The sequence below is a fragment of the Falco cherrug genome, chromosome 7, assembly GCF_023634085.1.
Source record: "Falco cherrug isolate bFalChe1 chromosome 7, bFalChe1.pri, whole genome shotgun sequence".
NCBI lineage: Eukaryota > Metazoa > Chordata > Aves > Falconiformes > Falconidae > Falco > Falco cherrug.
Genome location: NC_073703.1, coordinates 26,432,872 through 26,454,600, shown reverse-complemented (window position 1 = coordinate 26,454,600; position 21,729 = coordinate 26,432,872). Strand labels below are relative to the sequence as shown.

The following is a 21,729-nucleotide window of genomic DNA, read 5'->3' as shown; positions in this document are numbered from 1 at the left end:
CTTGTTAGCAGCGGCGCTGCCGTCCGCCCGCGGCCGCAGAGCGAGGGGCGGGGGCGAACCGCAAACTTCCCGCTGCTCCGCCGGGGGCGCGCAGTCCCCGCGGCCGAGCGCGCAAGGGAGCGCCCCGCGGCCCCGCTCCCCCCGGCCTCCCCCTGGCAGTGACTTGCAAATCGCCGCCGCGAAGCGGGACGCGGGGGGCTCCGCCGGGGGGGCGGGGGGGGCCGAGCCGGCGGCAGCCCCGAGCCCGCTTTCAGCACCCGGGGCTCGGGCGGCTGCGTGGGGTCAGGCGCTGGGGCCGCGGGGCTTGTTGCTCCACCCCCTCCCCCCCCGCCCGCCCCCCAAGTTGGCGCCGTTTCGGCGAAGCCCGGCGCCGAGCAGCGCGGAGAGCCCCGGGCCCGCCGGATCGCGGGGCTGCGCGGCGGGGACGCCGCCCGGTGCGCTGGCTCCGGCCCCGGCACGATGATGCCCCGGTCCTGGTGATGCCCCACCGCTGCCCCGTCCCGGTGGTGCCCCATCCCCGGTGATGCCCCGTCCTGGCGATGCGCCAGCCTCGGGGCTGCCCCATCCCGGTGATGCCCCGTCCTGCTGCTGCTCTGGCCCCGGTGATGCCCTGGCCCCGGCGCTGCCCCAGCCTGGTGATGCCTTGGTCCGGGTGATGCCATGGCCCTGTGATGCCCCTGTCCCAGTGATGCCCATCCCAGTGATGCCATGGTCCTGGTGATGGCCCATCCCAGTGATGCCCCTGTCCCGGTGATGCCCCTGTCCCGGTGATGCCGGTCCCGGTGGCGGCCGGCCCGGCGGTGGGGGTTATGTAAGCGGCGCGGCGGGGCTCGGCAGCGGTGCGGTGCCGCTGGGAGCCTCCGCTCTGGCACTCGGTGTTGAGGAGACTTCATGAATTTGCTAGTAAATGCTTCATTTGACATCCGCTTCTTTGAGCCCGCGTGCTTGTTTTGGCACTAAAATGTTCGCTTCCCATCAGCAAAGAAGCCCCAGCTAGAGATTCACTCCTCCCCCCCCCCCCTTTTTTTTTTCTTTAATTTTACAAAATTTCAGTGTAATTGAAAATATCTGAGGGGTTCTGCTCACAGCGGCTGGATTACTAACATGCAGATCTCGGCACCGGCACCTCCGGGTCTCCCTGCCTTCCCCGACACACAGGCACATATTGTTGGATGCGCTGGAATAGCAACTGCTGTTGTGAATAGGAGAGGGCTTGTTCGGGCAGAGCGTGTTTTGGGGGGGGGCTACAGGAAAGGGAGCCCTTGCCCTAGACTGAATGCCAGCATCGATGCACGGGCGATATCACATGCAGATTTGTAGTAAGACTTTTGTTTGGCAATGATGCATTCCCATCCTGTAAAATGTAACGCCTTATTTTGCTTAAGGACGATGGGTAAAGGGCTGGTGAGAGTGTCGGGGGGGAGTAGTGTGAAGTCAGTCATATGTGGCTGCACTGTATTTGGAACCTGTTTCATGTGAATTTGTGTTTCTCCATTGACTCCCGAAGGTTGGTTTGAGAAAGTGGACAGGGCTCTGCCAAAAAAAGCCAAGCCCCCCATATGCCTCCCGGCAGCCTGGAGCGCCTTGGGGAGCCTGCTCTGCGCTAGGGCCATTTTGAGACAGGAGGGTTTGAAGGTAGTGCCCTGAGTTACATTAGGAACAGTGAGCCCCAAACTGGGCGAGTTATTCCTTGTTGCTTTGGAAGAATAGGCTTGTGGGATCTGGACAACTTTTTTGTCCCTTATTGAAGACTTCAAGATCCCCCCAGCTCTGCTTCCAAGTGTGGTGCGGTTAGGAAGATGTCTTGCTGAATTAACCCACTGGTTCCCTGCTTTTGTGCCAATAACGTGGAACGCCGGCGTCCCTTCTGTGAATGGGCAGAGCCCCAGCAGCGTCCCCTGTAAGGAAGGCTTGGGGTGTTGCTCTGCTTTGCGAGGCAAAGGAGCGTGCTGCGGTGCCTGGCCATCCTCCCCAAGCCCTGCTGCTCTCTGCAGTCCTGCCCAGAGAGCTTGCTGCTCTGCAGGTCACTCAGACCCATCATTCAGGTGCTCTCTTCCACTCCAGCTTCTCTCCCGTTCCTCCTGTTTGAGGTTGTGTCTCATCTGTAGGAGGACCTGTGTCCCTGGGATGGGGTCTCACTCGTGATGTGCACTGCCCAAGCTCCACCTGGCTGCTTTCTGTTTTGGTGCCTCTAAATGCCAAATAAATGAACCCCACTTGCTTATTCCTTGTTCATAGAAAAAAAGCAAATTAATGTCGCATGATATCTGGCTGTACATCTCACCGTTAACTTTACTCTGTTGCTTCCGAATAGTAAGGCTGTGATTAAAAAGCTGGTTGCTCGTACAGCTGAACCTAAGGGGGAGCTGAGGCACTGACACTGGGAACAGTTTCCCAAGGTTGAAGAGTGGGTCAGTGATGGACCACCGTCCCCTGCTCTGTGCCACACGCTGCTTCTTCAGGGGATGGGGAGAGAGCAGAGCTGCTAAAATCCCCGGCAAGACGTACGATGCCTCTGCTCTGTTTTGCCCAGCTTGTTTTCTTGGCAAAATAATCTAGAAAAACTCAAGTGCTGTGTGCACTTTTCCTCCCCTTTAAATTATGCATGGCTTGCACTGTTCATAAAGCAGAAAACGTAGGTATTCAGAACATGATGGTTATCCTTTCACCGAACTTCAAGTTACAAGAGAAGAAATGGCTAAATGAGAAGGCCGACGTGGGCATGGAGCGTTTTTAAGCAGATAAGCGGCAGCTCATCAAAATGTGGGAGTTTCATGAGAGTGGAGAGCAGATTTCTTTGTCTGTTTCCCTGGTGCTGAACTGCCCTGGCTGGGGGGGGTTTGCTGGGGACAGGGGGTTCAGGTGCTGAGATGCGCGGTGTCCCCAGGGTCCCACCTTGTTCCCTGTGGAGCGAGAGCAGCGTAGTGAATGCCTGGAAATGAGCCTGAAGAGTCTGAGCGCTGCTGCTGCCTCCTGGGTGGGGGCCGGAGGGATGCCCAGGGAGCAGGAGGGACCCTGCCAGCACCGCCGGAATGACGGCTCGGCAGTGGGAGGACTGTGGGGAGCTATTGCTCCGGTGTCAGAGCCGACACTGACTCTGGGAAGCTGTTTCCAAAACACACAGGTGGCCACAGTGACTGGGAGCAGCCGTGGTACATGCTGGGCGAGGTGATGCTGCACCCACAGGAGTGTTGCATGTGGGGGGGTGCAGTCCCCTCAGCACACGGAGCAGTTCCTGGCCTCTCCGGGGCTACTGAGGCATGTTTTACCCACTCCTTGCATAGCTTTTAGTTATTTTCCCGTGCCTTCAGCTGGAAATAAGCAGGGCAGCTACTGAGGGCAAGTTTTTTCTGTATGTAAACACTAGTTATGTCATAGGGAAAAGTGCATGTGTGCAACAGTCACCCTTCTGTGCACCCCCACACTGTGTTTTATATCAACTCCTATAATGAAAAGTGCTGAACGTCCCACCTGTGGATGCTGATAACGTTAGGATGGGTATAAATGCCTCCTGAAAGCAAGGGATCACAGATGTAACAGGTATCCACTGTGCTCAGCCACGTCAGCCTCTGCACCAAATCAGGGTGTGGGACTTGGCATGCAAAGTGTTGGGAGAAGTAACCATGGCCAAGGGAACCACCAGGCTTTTTGTTGCTAGTGCAAAGTAACGTGGCAGCATGGGTATTTATTGCATTGAATGTCAGAGAAATTGTCCTTGTTCCTCATGCCAAGCATGAAGTGTTTTCCAACGGACTTAATTTTTATTGCAGGTGTATGTTTTAGAACAAAGCAGGTTTGGAAACGGGTAACGCAAAACCCAGAGCTGCACCTTCCAGCCCAGATGGCAGCTTGATTGGGGTCTGATGAAGTGCTTTGTGTCCCAGGGAAGGTGGAGCAGGGTCACACAGTGTCGGGAAAGATCTTCTGTTACTTCCACCTGCCTCTTTATAATGATGATGATTATTTTGTGGTACGTGCAGCTCCCCGGGGGGGTTAATGACTGCTGGCTTGGGAGCTGGGAGTGTCTGCGGTGCCACTGCTGACCCTGGCCTTTCTCTAACACTTACCCTGTTCGAACAAGTGGATTGGAAGGATGAAAGAAGAGAGGGAGGGGAGAATAAAGGCTCGCTGAGCAAGACCCTTTTCCCCATTGGAAAGGCCGGTTGCCCATTTCTGCCGGTGAGGGCAGCCTCTGGATCACTGGCCCCAGATGTCACCACGGCGGTGCAGGGATGGAGGGTATTTCCGTGGCACTGCTGGCCTCGGCGGTGTGTGAATGTGGGTGTTGTGTGGGTCGATGTAACCCTGCACAATTTGGGACATTGTGCGAGGGAAGCACGGCAGCCCCAGGAACAGGGGAGGAATTATGCAGTGCCGCAGGGGCCGACATTTCTGAGCAGCTGTGTGCTTCTCTGCCGCCTGCTCCAGGAGGTTTTGCAGGAGCCAACTGATCACTGAGAGCTTTAACTCTTAACTGAGCCCTGGAGAGGGATCTCCTTCTCCCTCGCATGCCGCAGATGTTTACACTGGGATTTCAGCAGCGGTTTGAGATGAACTTCAGCTTCAGCAGCTAAACCTGGGAGCACGCAGAGGTGTGGAAGCGGCCATCGTGCCTCTTATGGACAGCCAAGAGATTGGGATCGACTCTACTCCCATGGTTCTTAGTTGTGCCATAGGTAAGGGGATGTGTGGCACCTGGCATCACGGGAGCAAGGGGGTCTGATGTCCGGGCGTGCTGGTCGGTGCATTCAGGGGGATGTTTTGGCCCTGGGGTGCAGTGGTTTGGGGTTGAGGGGTGCAAATGCATAGAGTTAAATTGTAACAGTGCTTGACAGTAAACGTGTGGGAGAAGACCAGAAATGGAGATTAAACCTGATTCCAGATCTGCTGAATCAATGCCGAAACTTCCATCAGCTTCTGCGTGTCCCAGGATGTGTGCAACAGCTCAAAGCTGGTGTGCGGTGAGTTGCCTCTGTGCTGGGCTGGATGGTGTCGCAGCACATCTCATCCTCCCAGGAGCAGCTGATGCTCTTTGCATCTCTGGTCAAAATGTTGCTTTTGACTCCGCGTGAGGGAGATTTGGAGGAAATCTGGTGGCAAGGAAACGGTCTTTAAACAAATAAGACAAAAGATCTCCTGGCTCAGAAGAGCAAAATCCAGTTTAATTACAATTGGTCAGATGTAGTGCTGGAGAGGAAGGAAACAGATGAATGATTAAAGCTCAGTTCTGTCTTCTACCCTCCCCAGATTTTTTCTGGGACCTCCTTCGGTGAAGTGATGATCTGCTTCTTGCACGCCTTGCAGTGCGAGCCTATATATGCATGTATATATAGGTATACTTTTGTAGGGCACTGGGTCTTCTGCAGTATGTCCCCTTCTGCCAGCAGAAAAAACCCTTTCAGATGGGCAGCACCCAACCACGGGCCATGCGGGAAGCAAATGCAAGTGGGGAGGATGCTCCCTGCCTCCCCCTGCCAGTGCCAGGATGCTGTCACTGTCCCTGACTTGGATGGGCTCAGCGCCATAAGCTGTTTCTTAAACGATGTTTCTTAAACCTGGAAAAGACTTTTTTTTTCTTTTTGAGAAACGGGTTTTTGAGAGCGGCTGTCTGAGGGAAGGCAGCTCCATTGGTCCCCACAACCTGGGTCTGACCCAGTGCATGCGTTCAGCGTTTGCAACGCTGCTGCTCCTCACTGCTGGAAGAGCCCTCCCTCGTAGCCATGCTGAGCCCCCATGCTGGCTCCCCATTAGGTCCTTTGTTTTATCTTTTTATAGACCCTCTTTCAATTTCGAGTTATGTCTGGATCTGGCTGAATTATTCCTTGCCATCTCCATAAATAATGGCCTTGCTAAATATAGATGAAAATGGAGGGAAGTCAGTTTGCTATTCTTAGACAGATTTTGAAGCGTGGCTCTTCTGGAAGGAGGACTCTCTTTCAAGACATGGTGGCTGCCCAGGGCCAGGCTGGTGGCCCAGCCTGGGAGATACCTCTTTCTGTGGGTGTTTCTTGCATCCATGAAAGTTTGAAGGACCAAGCAGTTGCCTTGAACATCCTTACAGGCCCACATTGCTCTTGGCAGCATTTAGCTTGATTTTGATGTCTGTGTGTGCCCCGATTGCTTGTTGGCAGCATATTTGGTAGCAGGGGAGGTTGTGATCTGGAAAACGGGCTTTGTGAGGAGGCACTAGAGGAGCTCCATGCGTAAGGTGGTTAACACTGATGGAGGTAGTTAAAGAAAGAGATAAACATATGTTATAATTACCTCAGGAAGGAAGAGGCAGGCAGTGGTGAAGAGCTAGCTCCAGCCAACCACCTAAGGTGTTAGAAGAGCCAACAGCAATCATTTCAAGTTATCAAGGCCCACAGTGGAAATAAAGATGAGTTTTTTTAACAGCTGAGGTAACTAGCTGTTGGAGCGGCTCATCAAGAGACGTGCTGGACTCCCTGTTGTTGAACATTTTTGATCTACAATTGCTTGTTGCTTCTTAAATTGGCGAGCTTGATACAGGTAGGGATTGCTAAGAGAAATCTCTGGCTCGTGGGTATGTGGGAGGTCAACTCAGATGAGACTCACTGTCTCTCCTGACCTCAAACTCTATGAAGCAGTTAATCTATTTTTAATATATCAAAGCAGTGATCAGAGTAATATATGTTACTTACGGAATGCTCTGGACTTTATGTTATTAATACATGACATGATTAAAACACTGTGTATCCTTCAGAGTGCAGCATATGGAATGTATCAGTAGGTAGCTCTCGGCGTGGGAAGGGAGGAGATGGTGGGATCAAGGGCCCGAAAGGTCCCTTCCACTCCTGTGCATGTGCAGCACCTGCAGTGTCGCTTTCCATGGGCTTTCTGGTATTCCAGCCGTGGTAGGCATCGCTTGGGACCTCGCAGCCAGGTTTTTGACAGGTGGCTTATGAGTGCACAGGTGCCATTGGCTTCAAAGTGACAGCGGTGCCCAGGTACCCGGGGAACGGGGCTCTGTGGGGGGCTCTGGGGGCACTGGGGCTGAGGGCTGCCATGCTCAGAAATCTGGTGGCTGGGCCGAGGCTCACCAAGCGCTGCCTGCTGTGCCAGAGCCATGTCATCGGGCTTCATGGCAGCAGCCTGAGCATCATTTTGTAACTTGGAAATGTGTTTTTGTGACTGGATGAAGTAGCTGGTTGTCCCTCACATGCAGTAAGACTGCCCTGGAAGATGCTGTCTCTGCAGAGCAGACAAATGTTGGTGTCTTGAAGCTGGGGAGCTGAAAGATGAGCAGGGCTCAGAGCATGATGAGGTGGCTGGAGGGGGTGCAGGACTCCCCGTGCCAGGAGCGTACAGGCACTGCAGGGTGATGCAGCCCTTGGTGAGCAGGCACCTTCTTGCCTTCCTGCAGAATGCTTGCTCTGACCCTCATCATCACCAGCCTGATTTTTGCTGAAGATATGGGAGTGGTGCTGGATGGAAGCCACCTGGAAGGTGGGGTGGAAGAGGAAGACCAACACCGGAGCAAGCCTGGGACCATGCTGGGGGCTGTCCATGGCTGGACTCGGGGGGGGGGAAGCAGGCACTGGGAGCTGGGGAGGCCGTGTCCTCTCTTAATCGCATTGCCCGGGGGCAGCAGCGGGGTGGGAGAAGCTTCCTCTGGTGCCACTAAAGCTCTTCAGAGGCATGTCACGTGGCATGGCCATGGCTTTGGCTTAGGGAAGAGCCACATCCCTTCCTTAGCCTCTTTTATTCTCTGGACCTTTTCACATTTCATCCAAGGTTGATTTCAAGTATGAAAAAAAAATTATTCAAAAAACCCAAACCAACAACCACCCAAGGCTGGAATTGCTAGGCAAGTGAGAACAAGCTGTGTTTCAACATGCGCTTCTCTCCTTAGCCTGTTAGCAGTACAGATCCACGCTAGCAGTAATGTTTTCTCATGTTTAACAGGAGCAGTAAATGCCAGTGGGGGAGCAAAGGGAAACGGGGGTGGGAATGGTGGAGCGAGGGGGGCAATGCGGGGGTGGGAAGGATGCAATGTGATGTGATCCTCCAGCCCCTGCGCTGCTCCCCTGGCTTTTGCCAGGGTGCTGGGTGGCACCCAGCAATTTTTCATGACGGAGTAATTGAGGAAGAGAGTTATAATTTTAGGGTGAAGACAACACCCTGTTGCTGCCTTTATTGGGCTCTTTTGATCACCTCTAGTCCTTGCAGTGCTCGCCAAGGAGCCAGTGATGAAGAGCCTCCTTCCCACCACCCGCCCCATGGGAGGCTTCCCCAAAAGTTCCCCAGGACTGCCTGGCACCCAGCACCGGTACCTTGGGGTGTTCCTGGGCTGGAGACAGAGTGTCTAGCTGTGGGCTCATAAAATGCTAGTATTTTGAGTTGAAATAAAAACACCCCTCACATACAGGTATGAGCCTCCTCGGCTCCTGCCAAAGCCTCGCCTGTGTCCTGCTTGCTGTGGGATGCTGCTGGAACTCGTACATCCCACCCTGTGGATTGGCACAGGCACCCCAAACATCCAAGCATCCTGTATCAGGACACGGTAATGGGCTCTTGAGGGCCGTTTGAATGACAAGGGACACCTTGGTGCGCCTCACTGATGGCACAGTTTGGATTTTGTCACATGTTGGGCTGGTAGTTGTTCGCAGGACTGTAGGGCATTTGCAATGATTTTCAGCTCATCACGTACTTCCTCATTAACAAATGGATGTGGCTGCACAATACTTCAGCATTTGAATGTTTAGGGAAGAAGAGCAGGTCTTTAAATGGTGTTGAGATGCCTCTGTTGAGCACCTTGTTCTTCTCACAGGACCTGTACCTGACATGTACCCCAACATGCTACAGCATCACGTATCCATACAAGCAGTTGGTCTCTTAAGTCATCCTGCTTTTCCCCAGTCAAGGATGGTTGCTGGAGCTTGTAAGGTGGTAAGGATGCTGCAATAAGCACCCAGAAAGTTGAACGGCAGTTGCTATGAGCTCACCCATGGCCGTGGGTGTAGGTGTGAGCTGCCTGTGGCTGTGGCGTGGCCGTACACAGGCTGTGTAGCAAATGTAGGAGCCTGGAGCGGCTGTATCCTGACTGTCAGTGTGTGGTTGCACAAAGCTTGGTGTCACTGTTGCTGTCCCACTGAAACGTGGACTTTTTACAAGGGGATTTTTTACATCTCACTGGGACTTTTCACAAGGGCATGGAGTGATAGGATGAGGGGGAATGGTTTTTAAGCTGAAAGAGGGTAGATTTAGATTTGGATATTGGGAATAAATTCTTCCCCATGAGGGCGGCGAGGCGCTGGCCCAGGCTGCCCAGAGCAGCTGTGGGTGCCCCATCCCTGGCAGTGCCCAAGGCCAGGCTGGATGGGGCTGGGGGCAGCCTGGGCTGGGGGGCCTAGGGGGGGGTGTCCCTGCCCATGGCAGGGGGGTGGGACTAGATGATCTTTAAGGTCCCTTCCCACCCAAACCATTCTGTGATTCTGTGATAAATGGGGCCCATTAGAAATTGGCCTGGGGCTTTGGTGAGGTGTCGGTGAGCTCCTGGCTGCAGGCTGGAGTTGGTTCACACATGGCTGCTGCAGCTAGTTGATGCCTTGCTTTGCATGTCTGTACTGCATAGAAATAACTTCGGCAATGTAGTTAAATTATTGAGTCTCTAGTTTCCTAGAAAAGTGCAGTTTCCATTAAAAATTATTAAAATGACCAGTTTTCTTTATGAGTGATGATTTTTTAAATGATTTGTTTTCACCAAATTTGAGAAAAATGGTTTTGTGGATTATACCCACCAGGTGGGAATCAGAGAGTGACTGGGACCACCAGAAAGACTGGAGGAGAGGGCAGTATTTTGCATGCTGATTGTCAGGGCTGTAATTGTATGCTAAATGGTACTTGTGGCCAGTGAGACTTTTGCTTTCCATAGTGGTTGGGAGGACTTTGGAAAGGCGAGAGGAGCTTTGGTGGTGTGCTGGTTAGCAGAACTGGGAGCCTGCCCACTGCCACCAACCAACGTTGGTGCTTTGTCACCGGCAGAGGTGCCTTGCAAGGACAGGTGGATATGTGCCGTCTGTGTGCTGCTTACTGAGAGCCTCTTACGGCTTTTAGCATCTCTGTCATCTTCCCTGGGCACTGGGAGAGATGGGAGAGGTGGGAGAGTCTGGGTCCAGCAACCTCACGCCGAGGGACCTGTTATGCAGCACTGGTGTCTGTTTTAAAGCGACCCTTTCTCGTTTGGTGATGGTGAAAGCTAGCTGTCCTTGGTGTACTAATCCAGGAGCCTACAGTCCTCGGGAGACAGGCAGAAAAGCTGCTCCATCGTTTTGAATGTGAAACTGCTAGGACTTCTATTCCTTGCATCATTTCACTGACTAATTCTGGCTGGTGGTCTACGGATTTGCAAGATAGGGATCAAAGCAGCAGGGAGATAAAAGCCTTACACCGAGCCGACTGAGGAGCCACCATCCTCCCATTTCAGCGGGGTGTGCTGTGATGCTTCGCTCCAGTTGAGGAGTCAGTAGGAGCTGTGCCTGCTCCATCTGCCTGTGGGGCAAGGTGTGTTCGTACCACAGCACGGCTCTCCACGGCTTCCTCACAGGTACGCACAGCCGCTGTTGCTGTTAATACTGGGCTTGATATTCTGGGTTCCTGTCTCATTTCTCAAACTGGAGTTAAACCCTGTCGGGGCAGTTCTTGTTTTATAGTATCTTGAGCCCTGGGGAAGTTTCTAACGCTGAACTTGAGAGTATTTTCTATACTAGAGAGGTGATGTGCCATGAGATGTTACTAGAGCTACTGTGCTTTGCAGTGCTTCTCAAGCAGTTTGGGAGGAAGCTTATAAAATGACATTGATTTCAGGTACCTCTTATTTGTGTAGTGCTTTGAGAAGTTACTTCTACTGCCTCCGTGTCACTAGGGTCTGCACCTCCACAGGCGTTAAATAGCTTCCTTCCATCCACCAGAAAAGCTTGACCCCACTGGGATGGGGACCTGGATTTCCACGTTGGGTAGCTTCTTCCACTAGTCTGTGCCTGCTTTCTGGAAATCTTTTTGGTCTAATGGGAGCCTGACAGGCTTCCAGGTAAATCCTGCTGACCGTCTCACTATTTTGAGCTGCTGTGATTAGATCATCACAGATTTGTACTCTTGTTAGTTTTCTTCCTTTCCCAAAGTCATCCCTTGCTGTTTTGCTGGTGATGGTTTGTGGAGCTACCTTGACACAGTTGTACAATAACCTACTTCTGGGGAATAAAAATTCAGCTCCAGTGTTCCTTCTGCAGCGTCGTGTGGTCACTGCCTTTATTACAGGGATTAAGATTATATGTTCACTGAGCACAGTTGCAGTCATTTGGCAGTCAAAGTCATTCTTTTCAGTTGCTTAATGATTTACACATTAATTTGCTCCTGCTCAAACTCTTTGGAAACACTGGCCTTCACATTTCATTGGCATCGTGTTATACAGTAGCTGGTGTGCACAGGGGGCGTGTACTTTAAAGTATTGCACCATGAGAGCATCATTTAGGGTGGAAAGGGGCTTGTGAGCTCTCTGGTCCAGCCCCTCCTCAAACCAGGGCCAACTCCACCATTGGGATGGGTTGCTTAGGGCCTTGCCTACTCCAGTCTTGAACATGTCTGCAGGTGTTCACCCACACCACTCTTGAGTCTGAGTCCCGACTTTTGACTAAACCCCTTGTGAAAATGTTGTGCCTTGTACCCAATCACAAGTTCCCTTCCTGTCTCTTGTGCCTGTTGCTTCTTGTCATTTTGCTGCGCAGACACCTCCACGCAGACACTGGCTCCATCTTCTCTATGACCATCCACTTGGTGTGTGATGATAGCAATTAGTGTCTTCACCTTCTCTTCTCCAGGCTGGATGTCACTCGACTTGCTGCCTGTGCTTTTGCTGATACAGCCCAGGATACAGCTGGCTCTCATCCCTGCAGGAGTGCACCAAAACCTTTTCTGTAGAGACACCTTCTCAGCCTGTCCTGCCACTTGGAGTTGTTGCCTCGCAGCTGCAGGACTTTCTATTTGTCCATACTGAAATTCAGAATTTTTTTGTCAGCCCATTTCTCCAGCCTGTCCTGCTCTTTGGCTTTCCCCACCCATTCTCTGTGCTTCTGGGCCACGTCTCTACATGGTCCCTTTCCTCAGAGTGGCACAGTGCGCCAAGCATCTCCCATAAGAAAAGGAGACCCTCCTCTGGGCACGGGGGAACATGAGCAGCTAGGGCAGACTGATGCCTTGATTCTTGCCCCATGCTTGGAGAGAAGACGTCTGTTTTGTGTCCCCTGCTCACCATGCTGGGGCTGATTGAGCTGGGATGATAACTGCTCATGGATCTGATGGAGATGGCACATCTCAGAGCAGCTCAGAGGGGTCCTGCAGGGAGGAGGTCCTTGCCTTGTGTGAATGAGGGGTGTGCACTGGTATTTTGAGTGCAGGTTTTGCCTTTGAATATCTGGCGTCTTAGTGTACCGCTGTGAAGCTGAAAATCCTTGTGAATATGCTTGCTACATGATGGGTGCTGGAACAAGTGCTGGCTGTTGAAATGTGCTTGGTGGGAGTAACGTGGTGGAGAGAACTGGGGTGATTTGCATTCTGTAATTAGACTAACCCAACCGTTTGGAGAAGGATGAGCCTATCTGAAGAACTGATTAAATAAAAAGTCATCGAGATAATGTTTGTGACTACAATGCACACACTTCATCCAGCCTCTCCTGCCTTATTAGCCCTTTATCTTATAAATGTGACTCCTTTTCTAAGAAAATTATTTGCACTTTTAACAATAGGATTTGATAAAAATGTCGCTGGGTACCTGAGAAACTCAAGGATTTCCCCAAGAGTCACAAAAAAAGAGGATCCTTACCATCCCAGCTGTGCAATCTGCCTGCTCTTGGTGGCTCTTTGTGCTGGAAAGGGGAGAAACGTGTGACTGAGGGGCAGGAGAAAGGCAAGAGGAGAGGAAAGATTGTGGTCGTTCCCACCTGTGCCCCCACCGCATCCCTGTGCCGCACCCTGTCCTCCATCAAACCATCTGCTTCATGTTGCTGCCCATCCTGGCCATGCCACCAGAGGCTTCCAGCTTCACCCTGAGCTGAAAAATTGGACGTCATTACAGTTTAGGGCCCAGGGGCATGGATTATGAATTAGCAAATAAATGAATATTTCCTGGTGGAAAGAGCTGAAGGAATTGGACGCTGCATTAGGCTGCCCACCTGATTAATAGCTGTTTTTCCTGAAGGCGGAGTTATCTGCTCTTCTGGGTGTTGGATTGCTTGCTTTTTTTTTTTTTTTTCTCTCCTTTTTGCTTAGCATTGTATTGATGGACTATAAAGCAATAAAGCCGGCTTGGCAGCATTATGCTGCAAGGGTCAAAGCAATGAGGGAGCATTGCCACAGTAGCTGTTTTAGCCCAAGTTTTACCCTAGCATTCCATCTCCTCACACTGTGGGGCGAAGTCCTCCTTTCCTTGCAAGCCTCGTGCTGTACCTCTTCTGGCAGAGGGGTAAGATGCAGATATGAGAGAAACATCACGATTTTGTGCAGCTGACAGCATCCCATACACGCAGCTGCCTTTTAGACAGCTTGCTACTTCAGTTGCCAGCCAGGGCTGCTCCCCACTACCCAGCCCCCCCCCCCCCCCCCTTTTTTTTTTTTCCGATTCCCTTTTGCCCACATCACTGCCAAACACTGCAAAAGAGAACTTTGTAAACCAGCCACTTTCCTGCAACCTTCCCCAAAACTGTAGCTCAGCGTCACTTTTTTTCTCTGCACGTAAGCAAGGCTGCTAATACAAAGCCAATTGCAGAGCTGTTTACAAGCAGCACATCTGCAGCCCCACAGCTGGAATTAATTCTGATCCTTACTTAAAGCAAGGACAGGCTAGCAGCTTGCTTGTTTTCTCGTAGGGGCTGTGAGCAGCCTTGGAGTGAGTTGGCAGAGCTGGGGTGCTCTAGTTACTCTGCTTTTCCAAATGTGAGTGTTTTTTCTCTTCTTTCATTAAATGACTCATTCGGGGGGTGAAAGGTGTGTGGGGGAAGCCGGTGCTTTCTTATATGTGCTTTATAAATAAATTAAAATGTGGTCAGTTAGGGAGGTGGCTGCTTTGTTGTGGTGCTCAGTTTTCCTGGGGGCTCTTGTGTAAGAGTCACAGCAGGGCTCTGTGGTAGGTCTGTGGGCAGCCCTAGTCCTAGCACCACGTTTTTGCCTCTGGGGCTGCCCTGCCAGGGGGCTCTCCAGGTTATTGTGTGCAGTGTTGGACTGAATCCCAGTGAGGAACAGAGAAAAATGATGCTTTAAAGTGAGGTTGGTCTCTGGGATGTGCCTGGTTGAAGTTCCCTGAGGTCGGACCCGGGGCAAGGGGGAGTATATGTTTTTTTGGATTAATAGTAACTTCCAAGACTTGCAGGAGTTATCCCAGGTGATCAGAGTGCTTCAACAAAGTGATGATTTGCTGGAAGTTATTCTGTTTTGGGCAGTGTTGGGTTTTTTTTGGTTGGGTTTTTTGTTTGTTTGGTTTTACCTGTGCGAGTGCTTTAATATAAAACAGAAGAGAAATTTCAAACAGGTATTGCAAAATTAAAAATTGACCTGTTTCACTTAGAAAATTCTAAAGCATTTAAATGTTTTCCAGTTATTCAAGAATGCAGTCAGGAGTTCATGGAATGTGTCAGGCTTTTTTTTTATTTAAGAAAAATTTACCATTTTTCTTGCTGTTGGAATCAAGTTTTGTGGGAGGAGAGGGCTGAAATGTCTCACACGAGCTTGCATAGCAGTAAGCCACATCTGGTGTGCTGTGTCCCAAGTTCTTAGGTCAGTGAGAAATGAGCTGATCTCCAATCATGGACAAGAAGACTTGTCCTCTTTCAGTAAATTCTGCTTTTATAATATGATTGTACATGCGCTATCAGCTTCCTTTGTGCTGACATTTGGAGTGATCTGTTTTAAATGAGCAAGGCTGTTGTCACTACTTGGCTTTCTTTGTGGCTGGAGGTCAGATGAGCTCGTGATGCCAGCTGGGTTTTGTCTAGCTTATTGTGTCCTGTTGTATTGTGACACCAATTAATTGGTCATGAGTTAATCCATTGTACATGACTGTAAATGCTAATGGAGATGGGGGTGAGCAATTGTTTGAGGTGTCCCTTCCCATGCAGAAGCTGGGGTGCCTCTGTCGGCAGAAAATAGGACTGAAATGATTGATGTGTACAAATGAGCCTTTTCCATGGGGTGTGACTTAATTGGTGTTGGTATCAATGCCTTCCTGGGCTGCTGTGGATGTTCAGACAGTGCCTGCTCTTAGCTAAGTGCCTGTTTCCATACAAACAGAAGACATCTGTAATCTGTGGTCAACCAGGCTGAAGAGCTTTTCACTAATAAGCTATGAGAGTGCTCATCTGAGGCAAAGTTCTCACATTTGCTAGTTAGTTTAATTAATGTATATAACTTGCTCTATAGGAAAGATTAACTTCACCTCAGGCACAAAAAAAAAAAAATTACTGTTGCTGCTAAATATAAAGAGAACACTTCATTGCCCACAGCTACTCTATATTCAAACCAGGGGCTTTTAGAAGTGTAATACCAATACCCTGCAACTAAACACCCATCCAGCAAAATCTGATGGGATTTCACTAATGGGCTTTCCCACCCTCCCAGTGCTCACGTAGGAGCTCACTGGGAGCCCTCTCCTTGGGCGGTGTGATGAGTCAGAGAAGGGAGTGGAATTCCTGGGTGGTATGTGTTTTTTTTATTAAGGATTATGGTAAGTTGTAGGAGTGATGCATAGATTTAGGGCAAGCATTGGAAATTGTGTTTAAGTAAAAAATAGGTGTGAGTCCTTTCGTTCAGTGTTTACCAGCAAAGCTCTGAACTCCTTCACTCTTTAGTTCTTGGTTTCCTTTTGCAGCTGATCTGGAGAAACTGGTGCCACGTGCTCTGCCTGAGCTGTTCAGGTAATAGTAGATATGGATGGGGAAACCAGAAAACTGGGTACTCTGCTACCTACGGGCTGTGTCGTCTCAGCAGTGTGAGATAAGCTGTCTGGTGAACCCTGGAACAGATCTGGTGGACACCAAGAGTGGAAACACAACAGGGCAATATTTAGATGTGGGTATTGCTGTTTCTGAAGACCTTCCTCCTCTTGATTGATTGATGTTGATGAGAAATACTTGAAGCTCAGTTGGCCAGTTCCTTCATTACTCATTCGCTATGGGCTGGTAGCCAGATTGGTTGCACTGGAGATGGGCATGGCAGATTGATCCATGAGGGCAACTGTGGTCTTGTTCACCAACCCAGGTGAACCAACCAAAGGCAGGGCAGACCCAGTGTTCACGTGGCAAACAGGATTTGAGTTTAAGGTGCTTTTCGCTGTGACCTCTCGAGCTTTTGTGTGGTCATATTACTGCAAAAATGTTCATGTCCCCTGTCTGCAGGAAAACTCCTCGTAGCTGGGAATAAGGAAGATGCATAGTGGCCTTCTCTTCCCAGAACTGTTTCCCACTGCTGCCTGTGATACTCTTCTAGATGGGACCGAAGCTCATCTGCTCCCTGATGCAGTGGCACGTCTGCATGGTGTTCAGCTGGTCCAGCTGGGGCGGGTTTTACTGGAAAACATTGCCATGAAATGGCTGAATTGGTGTTCAGAGACTCTTAAGCTACTCTGGAGGCAGTAAGCCCTGGTTGCTTGCATCCCATGGGGGGCCTGGGTTTTGTCGCTGCAGAAGAGAGTACAGAGAGGAAACCTTGAAGCTACCCAAGTCAGTGCAGCGAGTCAGCCAGGAGGAGGGTGGGAGAGGGCTGAGACCTCTGGGCACTGCAGTTGTGCATCAGGTGGATGATACTTTTGAGTGGCTGCAGATCTGCTGTAAGCAAAATCATGGTCTTGCCTTTGTATAATTCTCTTTATTAAGTCTTGAGTTGAAGCAGCTGGATGGAGCGTGTGTGGGCAGTGCAGAGCTGCCATGCTGAGTGCCATGACCAGCACTCCTGGCATCTTCCATGGCTGATGGATGTTCAGAGCTCTGGGCTTGGCTGGTTTCTCTTCTCGTTTCTCTAACTGCTGGCTGAAAATGTATGCATAGTGCATGGGAGGACACGTTGCTCTGACCCCAAAGGCTCTGCAGTACCAATGTGATGGAGGAGTTCTCACCTCTGTTTTTATTGGCGTGGAAGCACCCTCTTGATCGGAGGTGACAGTGGATGTGGAGGAGCTCAGCCTGGGCTGCGAACCCACTGTGGGAGCTGGCAACGCTGGCAGTTGTATTTTTAGACAACATCTCTCCTCCGAGGCAGGAGCCCAGGCTTCCTTTTCCACTCTGGGTGTGAAGCACAACTGTGCTGGCACGGTGGATGGTGGCTTTGGTGAAGGTGTTGGGGAGCAGCTGTGCTGGAAACACAACTGGTGTGCATGGAAGTGGGAAGTACCTTCGCAGTGGGGCTGTGATTCAGCCCTTGCACTGATTTATGTAACCTTTACTAAGCTACTGATACTGCCCCGCAGGCTTGAGTGGTCTTAATGTGCCTGTATCTTGATGTCTTGGTGGTCTGTAGTCTTTGAATGGTCCAAGTGCATCAAACCTGCTGTTGGCCATCCCCAGCTTGTGTCAGCGTGCTTGGCTGCAGGGTACTGGCTCGGAGCAGTGCTGACATTTGGTCGGTTTCTTGGTTTCTGCTGCTGGGGGTGAATAAACAGGCAGAAATAAAACAGATGGGAGTGTGCAGTAATGAGGACAGCTGAAGATTAATCTGTGGGTCAGTAGTGCTTCACCAGTGAGAGTTGCACAGCTGTAGCTAATACAGGAATAAATTAAATTGCAACAGTAGTTAGGATTGGTGTTGAAAACTTAAACCTGCTCCACAAATTGATTGCACAGAGAAATATGTCCAGAGAGGAACTTGTCTACCATTGTCCCTATTTAAAGCCTGGTTTGTTTTTAGGGTCTTGTGTTTAAGACAGGAGTTAAAACCACTTTAACTACGCCAGTGCCAGCAAGGGGGGAGAATTCAGCACAGAAAAGCCCTTTTACAGGTTGCTTGGAGAGGTTGGGTTACCTCCATCCTTGGAGATGCTCAGAAGCTGTCTGGACATGGTCCGGGGCAACTGGCTTTGGGTGGCCCTGCTTGGGCAGGTGGGTCACACCAGATGACCTCCAGTTTCCTTCCAACCTCAGCTGCTCTGTGATTCTCCATGAGTGTTGACCCAAAAGGAACTGCAGACCTTACAAGGACGGTCCTGCTTTTCCTTTTTCTTCACTCTTGTTTCCCCTAAGGCTAGCACATATAGGTAATGTCCACATTGCTGTTGGAAGATCAAGAAAAAGAAATGGAAGAACAGGTACTGGCATGTTTTCTACTGTGGTACAGGATGACAAGAACTGGAAAATGCTCCTTTTTCTTACACTGTCAAAACATGATGGCTAAAATTGCCCTGGCAAACTAATTTTAACCACGTGCTGTTATGTATTTTTGAGTAAGAACTGTAAAGCGAGCCTTGAAGCGAGCATGCTTTGTGGCTGTGCCCTGCCTCAAGAAAACGCTGCTGTGGGGCCATGGGGGATGTGGTGGTTGAGGGACATTGTCACTGCCCAGCCCACCCAGGTGGGTGGGTGCTGGTGGGGGGCCTGTGGCTCCTGCTGCTGCCAGGCTGCCGATTGTATTGGCAGTCCTGTGTGATGGGTGGCCATAGGCTGGGGAAGAAAAAAAGGTTAGAAAGATAGGTCATGCCCGTGGTGGGGAAGGTGAGCCAGCCTGGTGGAGAAATCCATAAAAGCAGAGTAAATCGTACTGGTGTGATGAGTGGGAAAGTGCTCTGCTTTACACTGGTGCTCAGCAAATTGGCATTCTGCTGTTCAAGTCACACATTTCTAGATTTATTTCATTATTTCTCCATTATAGCAGAATTATTTTATGCTTTTTCCTTAATGTGTGAAATCCATGACTGCTTGGCTTTGCTATCGCAAGGCTTTGTAATGCAGCTCTGTAATACAGATGGCTCTGTCAAACCAAAAATCGGCACATTGCGTGTGCCCAGATGTGCTGATAGTGTTAATCCCACGGAGTCTGTCATGCAGGAGGTCAGGCTGATAGCCCCCTCCTTGTGCAGGGCTCTGCCTCTGCCATTCCTGTGAAGGGTAATAGGAGCCAAGGGTGCACATTAAGGAATCAATTCTACAATCATAATTTGAGCAAAACCCACCGGGTGTTTTGCTTGCACATTTGGCTTCTTAGCCAAGATGGTCTCTATTTCATAAGCCTGTAATGACTCACCAGTGGTTTTGCTCTTGCAAGGAATGAGTATGTGCTCCTTCCTTCCTCGCATCCTTCAGATAGTGAATGTACAGCACTTGGCTGCTTGTTCTGCAGTTATTATCTTATAAAGCACCATATGGAAGAATATTAAATAAAGCACTGGCTCTTTGAGTTCTGAGTGATGTTAGCTGATAGCACTAGTCCTTCTGAGGATGGCAGTTGTGCATTTCTGGCTGTCTCCCTACTGTCTGCTGCAGACTGTGTGCTGTGTCCCTCTCAGAAGGGCTGATGCAGGTAAGAGCCAGTCAGCACAAGAAGGACCTGGGGTCGATAAAACAGAATCAGATGTAGAACATGTTCCCAAATTGAGGAGCTCTCTGCAAGGCTCGTGCTGGCTGACTGCACTGTGTGTGCCTTGGTGGTGAGGGCTGTTCCCCCTCGGTGTGGCACTGTACTCCTCGGTGTAGCAGAGCTTTTGGGTCACTGCCTTCCAGAAATGCATCTCTGGCTTTGGATGTACCCTTTCCTTGCCCAAAGTCTCTAGTTACATATGTAGCAGTAATGGTCACAAAAATCAGGTGTGCATGAGAATATGTGCCTGGTTCAGTCATGTTAAAAGTATGTAACTTTGCTGGTGGAGCAAATCAGATGTGTAATAGGTGGATGGTGGAGAGGATCTTGTGGAGCTTTTAGAAGCAATTTATTACAGCTTTTGAACTTTCAGTGCTGGCTCCCTGATGTTGTTAAATATAAGATGTTGACTAGAAAAGCTGTTGTACTTACTGCGTTGTGCACTGGAACATAAGGTTTACCCTGGCTAATCCTTATATGTGTGTCTCACCCATTTTTGATTAGGTTATTGAGGAGGCAGCTGTGCATCGCAGAGGAAGTGTGCAGTGTCTGTCAGCTGTGCAGCAGTGGTGCTCAGCTCTGGGTTTCATGCTGAGCCCAGGCAGAACTCAGTGCTGATGTGATAAGGATAAGGTGAGCCTGGAGACATCTGCAGTCGTGGTCCCCAATGCTATTTTAGCAAGACCTTACTCCTGTGACTGTGGCATCTTTGCCTTCTCTCTCTCAAATCCCATCTTTGACCAACTACTCAGGATCTTTCCCATGTGCTTTGTGCCAGTGGTTTAACCTCTGTAGCCTGTAGTGTTTGCTGCTTGCCTGACCACACATGCATGCAGGGAGCCTGAATGCTACTCCCAAACTGTGCAAGGTGCATAAAATATCCCCAGAGGATCAAATCTCTTGCATTGCTGAGAGATGCTGTTGGGTGTCTGTTGTGCTAGAAAAGTTTCTAGTTTTAACTAGTTTGAGATCACTGTGAAGTAAGAACAAGCTCATGTGTGGAATTAAGATCCCCTTAGGGTTGATTTTTTTTCTCAATTAAAATTTCAAGTTTACAGCTGCTCACTTAAAGCAGGAAATGCATTTTACCACTTAAGAGTATGGCTGCGTCATTAACTTCATAATTGTAAGACTGTGTTATTGCACATTAAAACATCAGTAAAACTTACCTAAAGCATGGGGGTTTAAAGCAAAACTGACAAGCTGTACAAACCTGGTGTTTTAACTAGCTAAACTATTTTGTCTGTGTATGGTCCTTAATTCAGGACTTTCTGTGGATGCTCCCTCAGAGGTGCCTACTTCCAGGTATCCCTGTGCCAGGGAAACACAAGGTTCCTGAATTATTAAAGCTCTGAAGGTCTGGAAAGAGGAGGCTGGTTTCCCAATTTAAAACCCATTTGGAGGGTGTGATGCAAAGGTCACTGGGGGACTATGTATGCTGGGAAGTTAGGGAGAGAGAGGGAAATGAAGGGAGAGAAGTGTGCCAAGGAAACAAAGAACTGTAGCAGGGGGCAGAAAAATAGAGCTGTGGTTTTGTTTTCCTTTTTTTTTTTTTTGAGACAAATTTACTTGGCCTGAAAAGCCTTTAGGGTGGGACTGTGCTGTGTTTGTGCATCACCTGTCACAGTGGGATCATAGCTTCTGGCAGAATTTCCAAGGATGTATTGCAATGTAAGTAATAATAATTAGCCTGTCCTTAGGAAGCAGTCACGGTAGTATTTAGTTGGGGGGGGGGGAATAGAAAACAAAAGGGGAAGCATTATTAATTCCTTTAATACTACTTACAGTATCATTTGCCTTTCACAAAGGCATGGTGAGTGTAGGAGATGTGATACCAGGAGCCCATTTTAGTATGAATCCCATCAGCTCTTCTGCGCTGGCCCCATCCCTGCAGCTGCTGAGAAGGACAGGGATGGAGCAGGGCGAGCCCCAGATGTGGGTGAGATGTAAGATGTTGCCCAACTTCAGGATAATTTCTACAAGGTCCTGTGGAACACTTCCTATTTTTATGCATTTCAAAGAAGTTGAAAAGTAAAGAAAAATATAGCAGGCTCTGCAAGACTTGACAGCTTGTTACCTTTTTAAACAGGAAGGTGAAAATGAGGTTTATGGAGAAATGAAGTGGGAATCAAAGGAAGGGTGGTGATGGCTTCCTAAATTGTC

At 49.9% G+C, this 21,729-nt stretch overlaps 1 protein-coding gene across 1 annotated transcript in view; it reads left to right on the top strand.

Moving 5' to 3' along the window:
* Positions 1-21,729, top strand: part of MDGA2 (MAM domain containing glycosylphosphatidylinositol anchor 2) — a 394,427-nt gene that overhangs the window by 995 nt on the left and 371,703 nt on the right. The gene's annotated exons all lie outside the window — the stretch shown is intronic.